This window comes from Ischnura elegans, chromosome 4, assembly GCF_921293095.1.
Source record: "Ischnura elegans chromosome 4, ioIscEleg1.1, whole genome shotgun sequence".
NCBI lineage: Eukaryota > Metazoa > Arthropoda > Insecta > Odonata > Coenagrionidae > Ischnura > Ischnura elegans.
Window position 1 is genome coordinate 104,381,089 of NC_060249.1, and position 20,932 is coordinate 104,402,020.

The 20,932-nt window shown below is 36.9% G+C and overlaps 1 long non-coding RNA gene across 1 annotated transcript in view; it reads right to left on the reverse strand.

Moving 5' to 3' along the window:
• Positions 1-20,932, reverse strand: part of LOC124156906 — a 352,033-nt gene that overhangs the window by 281,586 nt on the left and 49,515 nt on the right. The window contains exon 2 of the long non-coding RNA XR_006864426.1: positions 5,181-5,257. This is a non-coding gene — a long non-coding RNA (uncharacterized LOC124156906). The remainder of the gene's footprint in view (positions 1-5,180; positions 5,258-20,932) is intronic.

A 20,932-nucleotide genomic window follows, 5' to 3' on the forward strand; every position in this document is an offset into this window, starting at 1 on the left:
AATGTTACCAAATAGGGTAGTGAGGGGCAAGAGTCCGCATGGGGCAAGATACCTTTTCCAAATTATTTCTCGGAATACGGGATGATGCCACTTGTAGTCAATCAGTTTTGTTTACGTGATAGCCCTTATTTTTCCGAGAAAGCGTTTGAAAAATGAGCTTACAGATGTATCACCTCCAGGAGCTCTTTTGCAAGGGACTGATTCGGGATTCTTCACTTCAAATATATTTATTGACTGAAAAGTTTTAAGGAAAATGCATAACTCACTGCTGATGATCCAGTCTTGCTCATTTAAAAATACCATAATTCCCATGTTTCTCTTCCTACAACAGAATTTTGTAGCACTCACTTCATTCATATTATATATTTACCTTCTCGTAGCTCACGCAAAGCTCAGCCAGCTGATAAAATAAATTTTGGCCCTCAGAAATGTTCTTACAGGTCTGAGTGTGATAAAAGAATGACGACTTGACCCGGAAGAGGAATCACCCAGTTCCAAGTAGCAATGTTAATTGCGAGGGCCTTTGAAAAAGCAGCAGCAGTCGCGAATGCAGCATAGTGGTTATAGACGCGGTATTTACTCACTTGGTTCGTTCCTGTTTAGTGAGATTGGTTTTCCACCTTCATTGACTGCAGACATGTTGAATCTGAATCAAGGAGAGACTCCAGGAGCGAAAATGAGCATAGAAGGCGGAGAAGGTTTTTATTCTCAAATATTCCTCCCTTAACTCATTCACCATATCACTTCTTTCTCAACCACAATAATCTTCAACCTTCCACCTCTGAGAATACTTTGCCTCGCAGACATCGGGAGGCACATGTCTGTCTTGAGAGCATTAATCCATACCAAAAAGCATTCTAAGCGCAAAAGTGGGGTTAAATTCCAAGTGGTCTAAAATTCTTACGAGTTCTCCCTACACCCAGAAACCAAGCGTGAAGCTACTTAAAATCAAGTTAAAAGGTTGCAGTACTAAGTGGCGGTTTGTGGATGGCGAACGTCACCGGAAAAACTGATTACGGCACTGGAGGTTGTGGAAAATTGTACTCAGATCCACAAGTCGTTGATTGGATAATGTGTTAATGTGGTGGAATGGAGGGAAAAGCCATGTACCACATTTCTGGAAAGAGAAAGTTTATATGTGAAAACTGTGATTAGGATTCTTGGACCATAAGGGGAGGACACTTGCCCCACGTGAGGGGCAAGTTTCCTATTTGTTCTTCTCTTTTTGATGAATACCGGCAATTCTTAATTATTTTTGTGGCAATGGAAGATAAGTATTGTGGTGCCTGTAACAGTGAACAAATTGCCTAAAAATAAAAATTATAGTTTGAACCTGAATGTATAATTTTTAGAATTGCTTGTTAGGTGCGTACTCTTTATTCCCATTATTCCCCTACAGTGATATGGTTGTAAATTAAAAAAGGCTCTCAATATTCCATAAAAGGTGCAAAGCACAGCATCACAATACTGCAGTACAAAGATGTATTGATAAGCTGCACATTTTCAATTAATATTTCAATGATTTCTTTACATACGAATTTTTCGGATTTGAAATTTCTGTTTCGGGAAGACGGTAATACACCAAGAGGTCTACGAAAATATTTCCTGATGCAAATAGAGTGAGTTTAAGGATTCAAAAGAAGACAATGATGATGCTTTGTTTACGTACTTTAATTTATATATTCCATTTATTGACTTGGTGCCACTCCATGCCTATACAGCTCCCGAGTCATCCGGTTATATTCTGTATATGTTCTTGGTGAGTGATTTTGGGCTTCAAAGCAACAGAAGTAGTGTTCTCAATCCTTTCACCTTTGAAAACTCAAAATAATTGCTTTTTTGAGATTGCCTTCGCTTGCATTGATTTAGATGCATTTCATGAAATCATGAAAGTCTAAGCGGGATATACGAGCATCCAGGCTACCATAAGAAACGCTTTCGTCGGCACGTCTAATGCTGCGGCAAAGTCTATGAAGACAGACGAGGAATATGGTCAGTTTTTCTTCTATATATGTATTTATGTACTCCTAGAAAACGATTTGGTGGGGGCGACATCGAGTACAATAGAATATATTCTAATACCAATTCATTTAACATATTATAAGCTGCAAAAAGAATCCTTAATTTTTCTAGCCATAAAATATGTTAGATTAACAAACAGTGGCATTCAAAATGAACTTACTTTATTTTTACACCCATAAAATATCTGTTTAATTGATATTAAGTCAAATATCAGGCTTATGTGTAATTTAATAAACTAATAAAATAAATTTAATTTAATAAAGATGAATTTCTGGTGATACTTAATCCTTAAGAAGAACAGTAGGAACAAGCATTACTATTGTGATTGGTCAAGGATTGAAATATACACTTATTAATACGAGTCTAACTGGATAGGGTACTTATTATGGCAATTGAAGCTAACAAAATTTTTCACCAATAGGAAGTGAATATATGGTTATTTTGGAAGCATCATAATTACTGTACGGGGATGAAAAAATATTTCAAAATGAAATTATAATTCATTCAATCTCCTTCCTTTTGTCACTAGGGTATTCGCGTAATTAATTTTTGCATGGCAATTGTTTTGAACGATTCACAATCGCTTGGGGATTCCTAAATTTTACCTCCAGTGTCATTCTAGTTTCCTTCTTAAAGTTGCACTCTTTATGATACATATTTCAATGAAAGTACGACGTTGTTTTCTTCGCACGTACCGGCAACTGATTTGCTCCAAGGTATGAAAGCGTCTTAGGCGAACATTATCTGCAACATACACTAATATCGAATGCGTTCTGGAGAAAAGTAGTATTGGCATTATCGCCCACTGTTTCATTGAGTGATCGAAATTTACTGCTTACTATCGCTGAATTGGTATTCTAGTTGTCCAAAATGTATGAGATGAGAAGTTATTTCTTTCAACTCAGCCTGAGAGCCAGAATTTCCTGATCTTCCACGGAATGCTTTACCTAAGAGGCATTAGCTGTTCGTCACGGGTAATGGGATTTTAAATTTTATTTCCATGTTTTACCGCTTATGAAAAAATAGAGTGGTAACAAACACATTTGTACCCATTTAGTAATATCTACATTTTTGGCACCTCTAAAATAGAAGGTAATTTTTGTAATTTGTACGAACTAAAATACTAATTTACTAAAATTTTAATTGAGCACATATCATTAAAAAACATATTACTTGCTGTGTCTTACATTAAAGAATCTTTCACACTATTCGATACGTGTTAAACATGGAGCGTGGAACAAATAGTCATGAACGCAAAAGTGATATTCAAGACCATTCGTGACGATCTTTTAATAGCAATTTTTCTACATATCTTGAACCACGTTCAATAGCCTTCCACACTGTTGTAGAAAGCTTGAATTGACTTGAAGGACGATAGCAAACATGATCGGCAAAGGAATAACGCAAAGCGAGACCAAGAGAGAATTATAATCATAGTTCTACTAACAGTACACAAATTTCTATTAATTTCTTTCAGTACATATTTCGTACATATTTTCTGCTTGATGAGGTAGTTCACTTAATATAAATACTTTTGCCTCTCGTAATATTTCATAGTTTTGATGCTTATCTCCAAGGCAGCAAAGCCTTCATTGATTGGTCTAAACGCTTTAAAACCATTCGAGATTCAATAGAAATTATAACCGCTCAAGGCAAGACGAATTTGACGGTAATGAAGTGATTTATGAGCATTAAAGACATAATATCAGCTGTCATGACGATTGACATGACGTCATATCCATTCGAGAAAGCTTTTTCATTTAGTCTTGAACGGAATTTGATGTGAAATCAAGTCTTAAACCTACTATATATGTTTTAATTTCTTTTAACATGTTCATCTGTCGCCGAGAGATATCGATTTTATATTTATTGGGAGTATATTCAATGGCTGGTGTGTCTTCACGGAAAATTATCTTCTTGCCATTCTCTCACTTTTGCTCTCATTATGCTGGCTTTCTTTGTGTGAGTCGAATGTTGATTTCTGTCATCGTCCATGTGTTATCGCTTAACCAACAACAAAAGGTTTTCCGCTAATTTAGCAAATATTGGCGGTCATGCTAACGAAATATTTTTCAGATTTTTTTGTTTTCACACTCTTTTATTATGATATCCTAATTATTTCAAGTCCAATATCATCTTTAGTATGGCGGAAAATCTTCCTTCCTTTATCGTGATCATATAAAAACAATTAGCTCCGTCTACCGATTCCTATCCTATCCTATCTTGTCAAATACTTAAAACGAACATTGGCCTATGGATGAAATGAAACAATGTAAGCAAAGGCGGATCAACTTAGTAGCCATATTTTAGCTAATGCATGCATATTGATGTAACAAACCTTACATACTTTATAAAAGACAATTTCAGTTCTTTTTGTCAGAAAATTAGGTTTATGTCCGTATTTATGCCACCTACCATCAAAGTCTGTTTCTGTGAAATGAAATTGGGCAGGATATTTTGAAACATTCAAATATATCAAACATCAAAGGGTTCCTTGTGAATATTGTTTTTATAAGATGATGAGTTCAGCCCTGTAAGTGTAAGAGTTTAACACATTCATCAAGATAGGGAGTTTGTTTCTTTTCCACCGGCTACCTGATATATGTTGAATGTGATTGTTGGAATTGGCTTGTGGCATCACCCGATGCATGAGGGGATTACCGGTCATCTTTCTAATAATAATCGTTCCAGATTAACTCGCTGCCCATTATTAATGATTAGAAAGTCTAAGAAAGCCATATCCATCCTTTATTAAGTGTTACCGTAAATGCCCTTATTGAATACAAGAATTTGAAAGACTAGGGAAAAACACTGGCGAAAGAATACTTAGGCAAAAATCATATGGAAATTAGCTTATAAGCTAAAAATTCCATTTAAACATATCTGAAGTATTCAATCCATGAAGAGTGATCAGCGTCCTATATCTCTGAATATTATAACCACTTGAGATGTGATGGTCAAAGAGAACCTCATCATATTTGAAAGTAGATAGGTATGATATTTATTTAACGTTTTAATGTATATCGATTGAATAGAATTCAAATTTCAATGAATCCGTAATAATATACAATAAGCTATGATAATAATGTGCCCATATTAGTGCATTAATTGTGATAATAAGCAGTTAATTGCATTGGTCAAGTTAAAATATAAATTACCTGCTAATTTGACTCCCTGGAAAAGCCTTGAAGTCTAAGATGATAAGTCGATCGTTGCTTTGATGAGTCGCCACTCCCTGTAAATATAAAAGGGCAAACATGACAATTAATCATAGTTTTGGTTAGCATTTTTGGAAATAGTGCATAATATTTTGCACCATACGCTATCAATATAATATATTCGTATTGATAAGCAATAGGTTCAATAACTTAACACATAATGCATAAAGACCAAACGTAAAATAAATAGGGAAAAAATAATTTCTGCTGCTTGCATGGCAAAGGATTATTATTTGGCTATCTAAATTTGTATTCACCAGATGATATATCACCAATGAATCCAAACCACTACCACTTTTGATCACTAGTTTTTTCGCGTCTTATATCTCTGATGGGTGTCTATATGTCTTGAGGTATGATTTAAACAAGTAATCATAAATAGAAAACCGTGTGATTCGTTTTCCGTAGCTCGTCAGCTTCATGGTATTTTTTTCAATAACGAGGCTTCTCTTCGACGGAGAGAATAAAAGTATTTCATACAGAATTATAATTACAGCCTCATACTTCCTTATGAGAGGAAAATGAAGACCTTGCTCTAAAAATACTTATTTCTCCTTATGGGCAAACGTTTGGCGTTATATTTCCTTGAACTCAAAGTTATTTTATTAATTACCAAAATATCTAAATTTATTACTTAATTAATGAAGAAAAATATATTAATGTTCATTTCCTCGTCCGTATCATACATATTATATCATAAATATCCGTATCATTTTTATCCTGCTCCATATACTGCTCAAATTTTCCGATAAAATTACTTTAGGTATTGATTCTAGGAAGAGAAATAAAAACGATAATGTTGATTACTAGGAAAGAGGATGCCCAAGTCTTTGCTTTCATTTCGATTGCATCATTTTCTTATTCAAATTTTGAGCTAATCTCTTTAGATAAGCAGTACATTGCGATAATAGCTTTTTCGGTGAAAGACAATCATTGAATGGGATAGCGGTAATTGATGTTATTGGCTTTTAATTAAAATGCAAGATATCTTTCAAAATTTTCTCATTTTACCCATCTCCTTTGGAATAAATTAGAGAAATGTAAATTGTACTTGAAATAATATTTTCTTTCTTTGCTCAAATGAAATGCTACGTTAAATTGACACAGAATAAATGTGTACATATCGACACTATTCCTCTCAAAAATAAGAATGAAAATCGACAATGGTCATTGAAAAAATAACTCAAGCGATGTAATGATAATATTTCCATATTTCTAAAGAATTATTTCTTAGGATATATAAATGAAATGTTTGGGTCTGCATTAAATTAATAACTGTAACCTACTTAATGATATAATCTACTTAACAACATGGTTTGCCTATAACTTTGAAGCATATCTGTATCAAATAGCCTGCCTTAGCAGGAATGCATGTTTATATGCAGGAAATATTTGGTGAATCTACATTCAAATTACTAAATATAACTAGATGCCCCAAACCCTTACATTTGTAATCTACGCCCTGGCGTGCCATTTCAGTGCACACGGATCAGCATGATGCAAATAATATTGTCATAAATCCCATACGCCGTCGCCTGAGGCCTCGGATCTACTTCTGCATTTTAATGCTGCGCTCAACATATTGCATAAAATTGCTGAGATGGGTCTCATGTTAAGTCTTTGCAGAACTCCATGATTTCGCGGAATGTATTACCCATTGAAACACTTCGCTGCTACTGCTGTTTCCTTGACTGTATACAAAGGGACTGTGGTCCACTTTCCACTCCTCTTCACCGATACAATCAGCTTAATATGGCAGCAACCATGCAACCATATGATGGCCATAAATCCAGCTACAATTTATATAATATTATATACTGTCGTTTAAAACTAACTATATGAGGTTCATCATTTTCATTTGACAGGAACTAATGGGACACTTTTCACCAAAACAAAAGACGGATAAGTAATAACGTGTATTCCGTGAGGTTTGGCTTCGGTTCAAATTTAGTCATAGTCTTGTAAAAGGAAATATCGATGCTGACACCTATTTCGTTGGTAATACAGTACTCTTATAAGTCTCCTATTTTTATCGTATCCATGGCACCTGAGTTTGTAGAATGACCCTGAAATAAATTACTCTCTGCACTTTTGGCGTATAATTGAACTCCATTGGTCATGAAACCTAGGGATAGCCTCATTATCATAATGTAGTATCACTGTGTTTCTTATGCATCCTACAGACGGCGTAGGGAATTCATTACCAGAGAAAGGATCAGGTATTTGGGTAGGTCTGGGATGCTGTAGTGGCCGTAGGCTTTGTGATACATAATTTAATTTGTATATCCATGTGACCGAGTGAAATTGTAAATATTGTAGGTATTTGTATTATTACTGCGATCACAATTTGCGTAAAAACATTAGTGAAGTGAAAACTGTTAATTTACAGTTTTTTGTAAGATCAAAATATCAGGCTAACCTCCTATTTTATTTTTTAGACTGATATCATTGCAGTTGTGTATCAGGAAGATATTTAGGAACACTCATAGCGAATCCCAATGTATTTAGTCATGACTATAGTAGATATATAAGGTGAATTCAATTGAGTGGATCATATTGTTATCAGCTTACTGAGCGATTTGGCCTCAAATGGCTGAAATTCATTTGAATTCACTGTCATAATATTGTTACAACTCTATGTGATATTCAAAACATAGTTCCAATAAACATTCAATGGTATTCATTACATAAAATAGTTTACGCTTTAAAGAGCTAGCCATTTATTGCTTTGAAAATAAAGGTAGCTGGCATTTTAGGAAACGACATTTTTTCAAAGAAGGCGTTATGATTTCTTTGTTGTTAAAACTTTTGTGATTTAATACATGAGTGTTTAAAGAAGTTATGCATGGTTTAGCACAAGTTTGTGTTTGCTTCCGCTGAATCTTTGGGTTTTATATAACGTAGATTTATTTGAACCTTATTGAACAGTTAAGACCTTGAAAGATTTTGAATCAAAATGAAGTTCACAGGTAAAAAATAACTACGCATCAACTTCGATGACATTCTCAACATTACCTGGCAAATTTATTAAACTGTTGTTCCTCCCCATTTCCTAATTGCGCTATTTTTTTGTTTTTTTTTCATTTCATGGTACATATTAGTCCCAATGTAACGAGGCAATTTGCTCCAAATATAAGGATTGCGCGAATTAAATTTGTGATATATTATATCAATAACTCAGATAAAATGGGGAATATGAAAATGTATTAAGGGAGTATTTTCGACAAGAAATCATTTAGAAGTAGCGCTTTTGCAAATATCTGTCAAAGTTACTTAATTTGTGTGCCTTTTTTGCTTGAGGTTTGGCGTAGCTAAATGTAATTCATGTAGTAACGTGCATTTCGAAATGCATCAAATGCATCTAGTAAATCCGTTGCACGCGTTACCCATGTGCATACGTATGAATACAATGGTGGAGTAATAGTACCTAACATAATTGAAAAGATGACTGCATGCCCAATCGAGAAGACATGCAGTAAGAAGATTCGTGCCCTGTGATAAGCTGTATCAGAGACTTGGGTGTAATCTATAATTCGGTCAGCATAGCAATAATTTTCGAATGACGAAAAGATAATATCCCTTATTTAAAAGAAAATGCCGTGGAGAGAGTGCTAAAATTAAAAGTATTCAAGCTTTCATTTTCTCCAAAGAAGTAAAATAATATTCTTAACAAGAGCAAAAAGCATGAGCAAAAGAAATGTTTGCGGGAAAATACTTTACTGAGATTGGCCGGTAAAATCAAAAGATTTATTGGATCTGTTCATTTATTACGAAAAAATATTTTAAACGGTAGCATGTTAGATATCTGAAATTTTTTTTGGCCCTATGATTACCATTCGATATTCGCCCTATTGCCTGAACGATTGCCTGATAAAAATTTGCTATATTATGCACCATTTAAAACTGTTAAAGCTTTCTAAAATATATCCAATTGGCTGATAAGAAACCAATGGTTTGCCAGTTTAGCATGCAGTTGGTCCTGTACCCTTAAATTTGAACCTAAAAAGAGGCTATCAAATCTGATTCAGCCCAACACCATCTTGTGAATTACATAGAGGAAGATTGATACATACAACGGGAATGAGGAAGGAATTGTTCTCTCGGGCTTATAAAGTCAACTAGGCCTGTAAGCGATGCCCGTTTGAATAATAATGTAGTATATCTCTTTTTGATAATTTAAACAGGTATTTTATTCAAAATAGGAAATAAATAATATTCCACTCGTCGAACTTGCCTCACCACTAAGCTTACTTATCTTACTTTCCTAACCTTGTCCCTATTACTACGATATAAACTATGCAATGTTTACGCTTCCCGGCCAGTCCATCTCGAACTCGGGAAACCCTTGGTCTGCCCCGTCGAACCACTGTCCCCTCGTGGGCACGGACGGCTTTCTCTCATTGCCACGCAACCTATGGGAAGAGAGAGAGAGAATACTGGCAAACCCAGCGCACGGGGCCATTGTGCCTGCTTCAATTGCCAATATCGCTACCATTGTTTTTCCCTCCGCCTGCCATCAGAAGGATCCGAGCCAACCGCTCTCACCAACATATCTGCTCGCTGCCATGCATGAAGCCCCTTGCTCACTCTCTCTCTCATTCAGCCCAATATAAACCTCAAATAGTCAGCAAGCGGGGCTTCACAATGATGGGACAGGGCGCGATGGGGCAAATTTTTTCCCTCTAACTTCCTCCATGATCGAATGAAAAAAAGGAATTCATACTGCCACCGCACGGTACCCATCCCGCATATTACAACTCGGTTCGGCGTTGAGTCACCTGATTTCGCTCATCATTGCCATGCCCAGATGTTTTAAGTCTTTTGGCAATCCGTGACAACCGTGAGATGAGGCCAATTGTTGAATGATCGCACGGGCTAATTGTTTCGGCAGGAGGGGGAGGCTGTGCAAACTGATTTTTTTTCCGAGCAAGGAAAACCGTGTGGTCCATTACCTAAACAATCATGTGCCATTCTTCTATTGTGTAGAATTTGTCAGGCACGGCAGGTGATGATGACTCGTGCATGGATTAACGCTATAAAGAAAAAAAATATATCAGCGTTCCCGAAATGTTCCTCCCCTAATTCACCCTGCAATTAACCCCATCTCCAATTGTCTCCTTGCAGTTTTCACGGTGAATCACTACGCAGCATTCACGACCAGGGGCTAGGTGGAAGAGATGGGCCGAAGGGTTGCCGTAGGTGACAGTGACTCCATCTCTTGGTGAGTCGCCGAGTCTCCGGCAGGATACGCGAGTCGCCGCCCATATAGGTACGGAACCATCAAACCCTCCCTTTCACCCCCCTTTCAGCCTCGCAAAAAGCCCCCCCCCCCCCCTCCTCTCGCTCACCGAACACGTTTCCACGCCTAAATGCACCCAGGGTCCAACCAATCTCGCAAAATGACGTCCGCAGACTCGCCCGGACCAACTGAATGGGTCAACCCTATGGTGATGGAAGGGAGGGATCCTGGCGGTAGGAGGGTCTACAAACGTGAAGACGTCGGGTCTGGACATTCGAAACAAGGGGACGGGCATCGAGACCTGCGCCGGGAAGGAACCAGTTCGAAACCCGAGAGCGTTCCTATCCGAGGAGCCCCAAAATCATTACGTATTCTAGTAATCTTGAGCCTTTTCCTTTAAGATCATGCGAGCAAATACGGTGCCAGGCCATCAGCTTCCTGCACTCACACCATAACTTCTCGTCTGTAGAAAAGATTTTCTTCGGCTTAGTAGGGTGGGATAGAGGGTTGTCGCCAATGGATTCCTGAGCCCCAAAAGCCCCATCTTTACTTTGCGGGAGATTATGCCGTGGAGATCTCAACGACTGGGTAAGCGTCGGTAAAATGACGGCTCAGAGCTCGTAAACAAATATATGTAACAGGAATTGGGAAATATGCAGTACAACCAGAAGAGAGGCTGCAAAGAAGCATGAGAATACACAATATAATACCATAAAAAACTGAGGAAGAATTTAAGGGTATAAACAAATATTTTTATAAGGGAAATAGGAATAAATAAATAATACCGAACAATTAATTCCTATGATGCGATGTTCTCATTCTACGGTTGCTTTTGCTTTGTTGTAATATGCCTTTTCTATATCATTTCCTGGTCGAGCCTACAATCATTAAATTATTGATAGCTTCTGTAGTTACAACTTAGGCATTTTATTGCTTGCTGATATATAGTCCAAACGGAAAAAAGTGAAGAATATTAAATTTGCTTAGACTATTAATACGTCTCTTCAAGCAAAGTGTTATTCAGTACAGTTGGTTTCTATATTTAAAGCTTTAAGTGATTGGAAGGTTGGTTATTCGGCACGGAAATATTATTATACACGGTCACAGGAACGCGCAAGCCTTTCCACCGTGGCAAGGTTGTGCCCCAAGGGGAAGGAACACGAAAATAGGAAATAAAAGTTAACACTAACTGGATATTAAGCATTTATCGGATTTATTTTTACACAAAAAGGTTGTGAAATAAAGATTCACAGAAAGAAAGAAATCGGATCACATAATCATAATTGTCTTAAATTAGTTACTCAATAGGCTGGTGGATAATAATTCAATAATTTCAAATAAACGGAGCAAATTTCACAACTCGCTTATAAAAATACCTTTCAAATTTTATAGGAAAAGTCTTTTTTTCGAGACTAGTGACTTCAAATTATTTTAATGTAGCTTAACGCTGATTTCAAATTACCTCATTTCATGCAGATCCATTTTAATGAATGGATGACAATTAATATATTTTTTCATGAAAATATTATCTTTCCCGTAAAATTTTATCTTGACCGTCAAATTGCTAATATTTGTTATATATTGTATTTATATTGAGATGCTACGCGATTACGACATTATAATATCTAACTGTTCTCAAAGATTTATCGTAATATTTTCTTTGAGGTCCATATCCAATGATGCTATTTACTACGCGAGCACATGGTGGATAATTAATGATATATAGGTTTTTCCGAGAAATGATGGTAAAATGGATAACGATAACACCCAGTCGGGGAATTACTCAATAGTTAAAGGGCCATTAGTACTTCTAGAATAAGAAAAACTCGTTTGATGAATGATTCTGGGAAGTAAAATGCGTTGGTGATAGGTAACAGTATAATAACTTGTACAAAACACAAGTAACTAGTGGAATAAAAATTTGAAAAACCTTGATTGAGTTATAACATAAAAACTATATTGTGCTTTATAACTTTGATGCTTTCGAGATGTCATTAATAAAATATTTTTTTATGTCATGCAGCCATCTTCTCAAGAAATATTTTATCAGGAATTTTTAAAATATATAAATATCGGAATGACTAAAATACAAGAAGGATGCCGCATTTCGCAAATTCTCACATGTGAATCAACACTTAAAGGTTAGTTACCAAATTTCCACTCGTAGTCAAGCTCAGTCGTATTATTCATTCATAAATAATTTTGTCAGATCTCTGACCTTCCTTTAAGATATTCCTTCATTAATCCCCATTTGAGCCGACTATTTCAACCCTAGGTAAACCATGAAAACAAGGATCCCTTAAAAATCCTGATACCCCTTAAAAGGCGAAAAATGTTCTCTATATATTGCTAATTGCATCCATGTATAGCATTTGTTCTAGCTATACAACAACTTTTAAAATCCTAACATAAATGCTATCACAGTAATAACAATAAATAATGCAATTACTCAAAGAAAGGAATCGACACATATTCAGATGTGAACGCTTTTAAAATATTTGAAGCAAAACAATAGTATCAGATTAATTTACTGATAACTATATTTTATGCCACCCGATATTATCTTATTATATCCTATTTTCCGGTGTAGATTAATCGTAAAGATATCTTTGATTACCCAGACATCATGGATTTTTTGAAACACTATTGCATTTTATCATGATTCTATGCAAGCATTAAGATTTCATGTGTTTGCTCTTTTGCTTCTACAGTTAATAATTTTTATATAATAGATGCATTAACTTCTTGCTAAAAATTTCCGTTTCCAATAAAATGTGAGCTATAAAGCGCAGGCATTGATTTCTAACTAATTTGACAATATGCATAGTATTATTTTAATTTTTTGGCAATCTTCCTGGTAGTATAATGTCTCTGAGGCATAATAAAACTTAAATCAAGCATGCGTTCATAATAAGAAACATCTAGCCATAAAACCATGCTTTGTACTACATTTACTTAAAATGACCGAATTTTAAATAAGGGTGTATAAAATCATAAGGTTTTTTATATCCATTTACACTGAGCACATCATCAAATATTCACATAGTACAAATACTAATATAACGAAGTATCCACATAGCTATGGAGAACTTCTTCACTTATTCATTTCTCTAATTTATTGAAGAAAACTCATAATATCTTTTCCTACGCACAAATGTACAGGATTCCATATTTTGTTAAAATATGCCTTCATGGTACTCGAGAACCATGACGCTGTATGAACATTGCACATGATATAATGCTCATCACTTCACTGCCGTCTTAAAAATTTGAATATAATTCTACTAGGTCTTTAAAAACTTTTGCTCTAATTTTAAAACTCTTTTGCTTGGAATTTGCTCTACACTCAATCGCATTATTTTTATTTCTATTGAATTTTTGATTAATATGAATTTGAACTTGAACCCATTAACATAACCAATTCAAGTTTGATATGCACACTACAGGAAATTTATGATTTTTATTTATAGAAACTTCTGGGAATAAAACTTTGCGCACAGTCAATACTTCGTGTTAACGAATTAATGTACCGTCATAATAAAATATTTATAATCATTTATATAAAATATCATTTTCTCAAATAATACTCCGTTAACAATTTCTCGCATACCTTGAGAAAATCTTTTTGTATGTGCAATAACATATTCTTTTTTACTCCGATTCCTGCACTAGATTAAATTATGCATGCAATGCATTAAATTACCAATCAAAATGAACATTTTGCGAGTTACCTAAAACCTTTGTCTAAAAAGTTTGCCGTTTTCTTAGCCATTGACTCATTATTATTACACTTTTATATTTATAAATATTATTTATAAGGGAGAGGGGTGATCGCTTAAGTGGAAAAAATCAAGAGTAAAAAATTATGGCACAAACTTCTTGTGCCTTTCTTCTTCGTCAACGGGGAAGTAAATATCCCCACGGAAATCCATTGATGGAGGTTTTCGTATAACTGGCATTTTTATTTATGAATAATAGCAAGTCTAGTATCCGGGTTCTTTATTTTTATGTTATTATATGCTTTTATGACTATAATATACTGAATTTTTTTCTCTTGAATTTTTTTTTTAATTTTGAAACAATAAAATATGTCCACGAAATACGCAAATATATTTTTATTTAGTAAGTCGTTAAAACTTAGCCAAACTCTTCTTACAGCCTTGTTACTATGTGTCATATGTTTTAACGGCGGGTATACGGTACTTAATCACCCTTTGTTTAGGCAAATTACTTTATTGATCAATAATTATATACATATAGTGTAGGAATCGGAGTAGGAGGGTATTATAAGTAATATCACACGTAAGTATATGTTTAAGCTATGCAAGAAAATGGAAAAAGGATAGTTGATGTATAAGATATTTCGTAAATTTTAGGTAAAGTAGAGCATCTTAACCGGTATTTCATATTCCTCAGCTTCTGAATACATTCGTTTATAACTAAAGGGTGGACCATAAATCGACAGAAATATTCAAAGAAACCTTATATACCCTTTCCTGGAATAGGTATTATTTTTGTTGACGTTTCTTTCGATGAAGAAAAAAATAAGCGAAGGAATCCTTGTGTAACTAATATCCTTTTCAATGAGAAAATTACGTGCTTCCTAACGAGATAAAATAATTAGCTCTGCACCTTTGACTCGAGTTGAAACAATTCACAGAAAAATGCAAGGCATAATTTTGCATTTCCCATCATTGAAAATAAGCTGCAAGAGAGTTGAATTCATGCATAAATGTAATGATTATGGGTAAACAAATTCTTAATCAACATTTGCGAACAGAAAAACTCAAAGCTAAACATACAGGGAAGAAAAATACCAGCGGCAGTAATTAAACTAAATAAAGGGTTCGTTCGTAATGCACAGCGAAGATTAATGGACCTCTGGGATTAAAAAAACAACTAACAATTAACGAGCGGGATAGATAAATATTTCCTGGAACGCCATAAATTTATTCCACGCAAAATAACCGAAACAGGACACCGTCAAAGTGTTGGACAACCAATATATACCGGACTTTTCAAATCTAATCCATGAACCGCTAACGCCATGATGGAGATGAATCAAAAGAAAGATTGCCGTAAGGGAACCGTTGGCTAAGGTACGTAGCATGGTCAAATGCCTCGGAGGATGGCCTCATGAGATATAGGGACTATTCCCACAAAGGAATGGGCAACGTGACAAAAACTCCATTTGGAAGCTTGAATCGTTACAATATTCCGCTGGTATTGAAAACAATAGGTTCCACCCCTACCTGGACATAAATGGACATATTTCAAATGAGCGGGATGAAGAGCGGAATATGCATTGTAGTAATGGTGCTAATCCACGGAGCAGTGGAGTGGGAAGGGGAGGGGGGGGGGGGTAAAGGAAGTTTTTGGGAGTGGGGAAGAATTTTAGAGTCGATTCTCATTTGTTGGGTTTAATGCAGGTAAACCAATTTTCTGTATTCCCGTTATCGAGCGAACTAAAAAACTTTTTTAATTCCGCGCGACACCAAATATACCCCCTCCCTCACCTCCCCTCCCGTCTCCCACCCCCTCCCTCCGTTTCCCTCGCTAAAATCGTCTCCCCATCCCCCTTCTTTCGCCTCCCACCCACCCCTTGGACCCCGGGGGCGCCAGCCTCGAATGCGACATGCATTTCCATCCTTTGAATCAAAATCCTGTCACCCATCGATCATCTTCCGCCCGGAATAAAAACAATGGGGAAATAAATGATTATGCTAAAAAAGCGTGCTGCGAAAAAAGAGCACATATACAGGGAGTTTATGCAATATCTGCTATACTTCAGGGTTACGTTACCAGGATATGTAAATTTGGAGGGGATTCGATGGAATAGCTCAGGTTCATTCCTCCTGATCATTCACCGCAGTTCACTTTGCCCTCCAGGAGTGTCATCACGTAACACACGCTCCAGGTATACTCCTCCCGAGTATCTGCACCGACTAACCCATGCCATCTTTCTTATTACTGTTCATATGGTCCACAATATCACTTCGTAAGCACCCATCGTTTGAGTGTTTTAAACTTACTAGGGTTTAATTTATAGTTACCAGTTTATTTTGTGTTTTGAATATTTAATTTTTTAAAATTTTTTTGACATGGTTTCGTCATGACGAAAGTCATAACTACTTACAAGGATAAGCCTGCAGAATATTATAATGGATACGCATATTGGGAGTTTATGTATAAGATGAATGGGTTCATAGTTTGGCGTCCCTTATTTATAAGAAGATAGAGGCTGGATTCCTTTTGTAATTCCACAAGGGTTCACTGTGCGCTTATTTCGCGACACCGAAATAAATCCGGCAAAAAAAACAGGCTGGAGATGAAATTATTGTGGATTAAAAAAAATAAATATATATTCAGACAGACGAGTGTAGAGGGTTGAAGCGGGGAACTGCAGTGGAGTCATCGCCCGATTATTTTTTTATTTTTACTTTTTATTCCTTCCGTCTGCACTTTTTTATGTGTCGTGCAGGGCTTGCTTTTTTTATTACCCTCTACGCCGATGACGTGGGGAACGTGTCGCCCCGGCAAACCGGCTGCACTTCCCCGCTGAGGGACGGCACCCGAGTCCGGAGTACCCGCTTCGAAAACAGCTCTCGGATCGTCCTGACCCCCATTGCCACGGGAAAAAAGCGCGGTACCGAGAGGTGCATGGGGTGATGTGGGTGCCCTACACCCCTCCAGTACCCCACACCACGCAGATACTCGGTCATAATTTTCGCCCCTCCATCTAAAAAGCTTCTCACTCTACCTCCCAAACTCTACCTCCCCACTATTTTCCCATGGCTTTTTCCGTTCGCCATAACCCCACCTTTCCGTCTCTTTTTCCCTCTGCCCCTCATATAATATAGCCCTTCCCTCTCTTTCCCCGCAAGCCCGGGATCCACTACAGGACAACATCACCCTCCTGCACTCCCTTGCACATTCACTGTGTCCGCACCACGCTAACATTAGCAGTGTGTGCTTGCTGCCTCCCCTCTCCCCTCCTAAGTGCCATCAGCAGACAGTGAACCAGTGTTACCCCTCTCCCCACACCACCGCTACCTCCCCTCCCATTGTTTCCCCCCACCCCTTCCTCCATCAATCGCACAGGGCTCGGATTCAACCCCTCCCCCTATCCCGCTTCCTCTCCACCCACCCCTCCCCTCGCTCATATGACTCTTTTGTTTATCCAATTTTTTTTTATTGCGCTCTCAGTTTATTCCTATCGCTGCGTTATATTTTTCTCTTTCTCGCCCATTCCACCTTTCCGTCGAAATCGCTTTTTGGGTCCGGGCCGGAAGGTGTGGGGAGGTGAGGGTATGATGGGGGGTTAGCATGGCGGTCAGTCAAAAGAAAAGAATTGGAAAGGGTCGCCTCATCCGTGGTCTATTGGTCGCTCACTCTCCAGAGTCGGTTTTGTTTTTTCCCGAAGTGTTTGTCCTCGCGGCCGCGATTTCATCGTCGCTGAAGTCTGTACATGTGAAGCAGGAATACTACCTTCCGCCAACGCAATGACTTGGGCCCTTTCCGACAGAATGTGAAAAAATTGTTTAACGACCTGCCCAGCTCTGCTCTCTCCGAGTAGGACTATTCGTCACATGAAGGAAGAGGCAAGACTTATTTATGACAAGTTAACTAGGCTTAATACAGAGTTGAAAACCTGAGAAGAGTTCTTGTAGGTCCATGAAAAAATGAAATCTTACGGCTACACTTCGGCAATAGCTGAGCAAAGCCTGAATTTATATTAATACTAGCCAGAAGCAAGACTTAAAGTGGAGTATATAGAAATATGCACTATTTTACGTCTTGTAAATGTATTTCAAGATTAATTTCTAAGCTGAGATTGATTGAATCTCAGCTATCGATATGAAATAAGTTAAGTTATGTTTCACCATATCTAAGTATTTAGTTCGAGACTTGGGTCTTTGGGGAAATTGTTAGTGTGATGAGAAAGACTGGCTATACATAAGGACCGGGTAAAAATCTTGACAACGATGTAGATCGTGAGGGTGATCTGGACTCCTGATAGGTGCAACGTAAAAGCATTTTTAAGTCAATTATTGAGTATAAGAGGTCAAGCTATATTTTCCTTCGCAGCCTTTACTTGTGATGGAAAGTAGAATTTGGCTGCATAAATTAACCTAGCATAAAGTAGTCTCCTTCAAGCGCAATGCTGAAGTAATTTCATAGTGATGACATCAGAAGAAGTTATATTACATTTCACAATTTTCAAGACCCGGTCAAAAACCAATACAATGAGCTCAATCGCGGAAAATTATATGGATTAATATTGGGCTGTGCGACATTTATATATTAAGGGTTTAGCGCTGACTTCTAACTTAACAAGCAACTCATGTAACTTATACTACTTAAATAAAAAAATAAAATTGATTGTTTGAGGCGTAATTTGGTGAAAGTGATTCATAATTAACATTAAAAAGAAGAACTTTGTGCTTTCACATTAATATTTATTCATGACCATGGTTTCAACTTTAGAGGTCATCATCAGACCTGTCATCAGAACGTTAGACGTCATCATCAGGTCTGATGATGACGTCTAACGTTGAAACCATGGTCGTGAATAAATATTAATGTGAAAGCACAAAGTTCTTCTTTTCAATGTCAATTAAAAAAATAATCTATAGGCTGTGAAACAGTTTTGCATCTTACATTTGTTAGATAACAAAATTTACCGCGAAAGTGCCAGTAGTACCTACATAATTATCATATAGGGGTGATTTTAAATGTATCGCAATGCGCTGATTGGAGCTAAATAATTTCAACTGAAATCGGAAGGTAATCGGCAAGTAAAGATATTGAGAAAGCTCTAGATTAGGAATAAAATAGTGAAAAATTTATCACACGAAGAGGTGTTTTTTTTAAGTATTTTTATTATGATAAGACTGCTGTATGATACTCATTATAATGGAGATTAGATTTCAACTTTGCCTCCTGAGTTCATAAGATAAATAAAGTTTTCGATTCCTCTTTACTTCACAATGTATTGTGGTTACTATCGTCTTTACTTTCGTATTTACTACGTAAGTAAACATGATTAAAAGTCAAAGGCATGAACTTGGAGCTGTTGGCGCAGGAAGAAAAGAGCAGCTCAAAAACGGCAACAACACATTACCTGGCGAAAAATCTTAAAAATATTTAATCAGCGCGTAATTAGTAGCGAATTAAAAACTTACCTCGCACAGACATACTTTTGCTATTTACTATTATTTTAATTAGACTTAGCCATACGATCCCCATCTAAACTGCATTCGAGGCATACTTTAGTTTTGACTTTTCTTATCAAATTAATAGTAAAATATAAGTTTCTGACTCCGTGTTACTCCACATTATATGTAATGAGATTACAACTTGACGACCTTATTATTTTTGTCTTACTTAAGTCATAACTATCCAATTAGTTCTTAATCCTGTAGTTGCTGGCAAAAGAGCAAGAAGAAAGCACAAAAACGCACTACCGTGTTGGAAAAAAATGAAAAATCTCCTCACCAATCTGAAAAGTAAAAATAAAGTTTTTTTCTAAAGGCTGCTTGAATTACAATTAAATTTTAATACTACCCGTTGACATATTTTCTAATTTATAAGTTAAAATGATCCATGGAACACATAAACTTGTGGCTATTGGCGCAGAAAGAAGAGAATAGCACGAAAACAGCGACAACGCATCATTGCTAGTGGCGAAAATTCTGAAAAATTAATCGCTCAGCGCGCGGACATCAGCGGTCATCATCATCCGGAGGAATAAGAGGGGTATTTGTATTCGAGTGACGCGCTCATATTTTTTCGGCCGCGGGGGCGCGCAATTTCCGACTGCCTCGCTCACGGTCGCATCGGCGCCCAGGCCACACGGAGCCACTCGTAAATCGCAAACCCGCAAGGCCCCACTCACCCGGCCCGGCCGAATAAAATCCCACACCCCTCCAAACCCCACACCCTCCATCTCTGATATACAGTTGCACTGCTTGAGACAGCCATGTCTTTGTGCCACCTTGTCCCGCACGACGGATGGTCTCGGATCGAATCCCAGCGTTGGAAACCACTCCCGTCCTACGAGCTTCTTTTTTTTCCTTTCACCCGAGGTCCAACTGGTCCACTTCTGCCAGAACGATTGTGTCCATTTCATCTTCTTCTCCCTCCCTCCATCTGTCATAGCGTTCCTTCGCGTATCATCGAGAATATTCCGACGCATATTTTTGGTGCTATCAGCTCATGAGACTAGTAAAAAGTATTGGAGAGTCGTAGAACTGAAGACGTGGATTCTAAAGGAGAAAAAAATATTCAGTAAAATTTTGAATCCATGTACTACTTTTGCACATTTTCAGAACATTCAAAGCTATACCTCCATTAATTTCCTTGTGAACAGGTGTGTTTGAAATGCATGATTTTCTCGGTCATAGAAAAATAGAATGGTTAAATATATCAGCTACAAACATTTTAAAAGAAA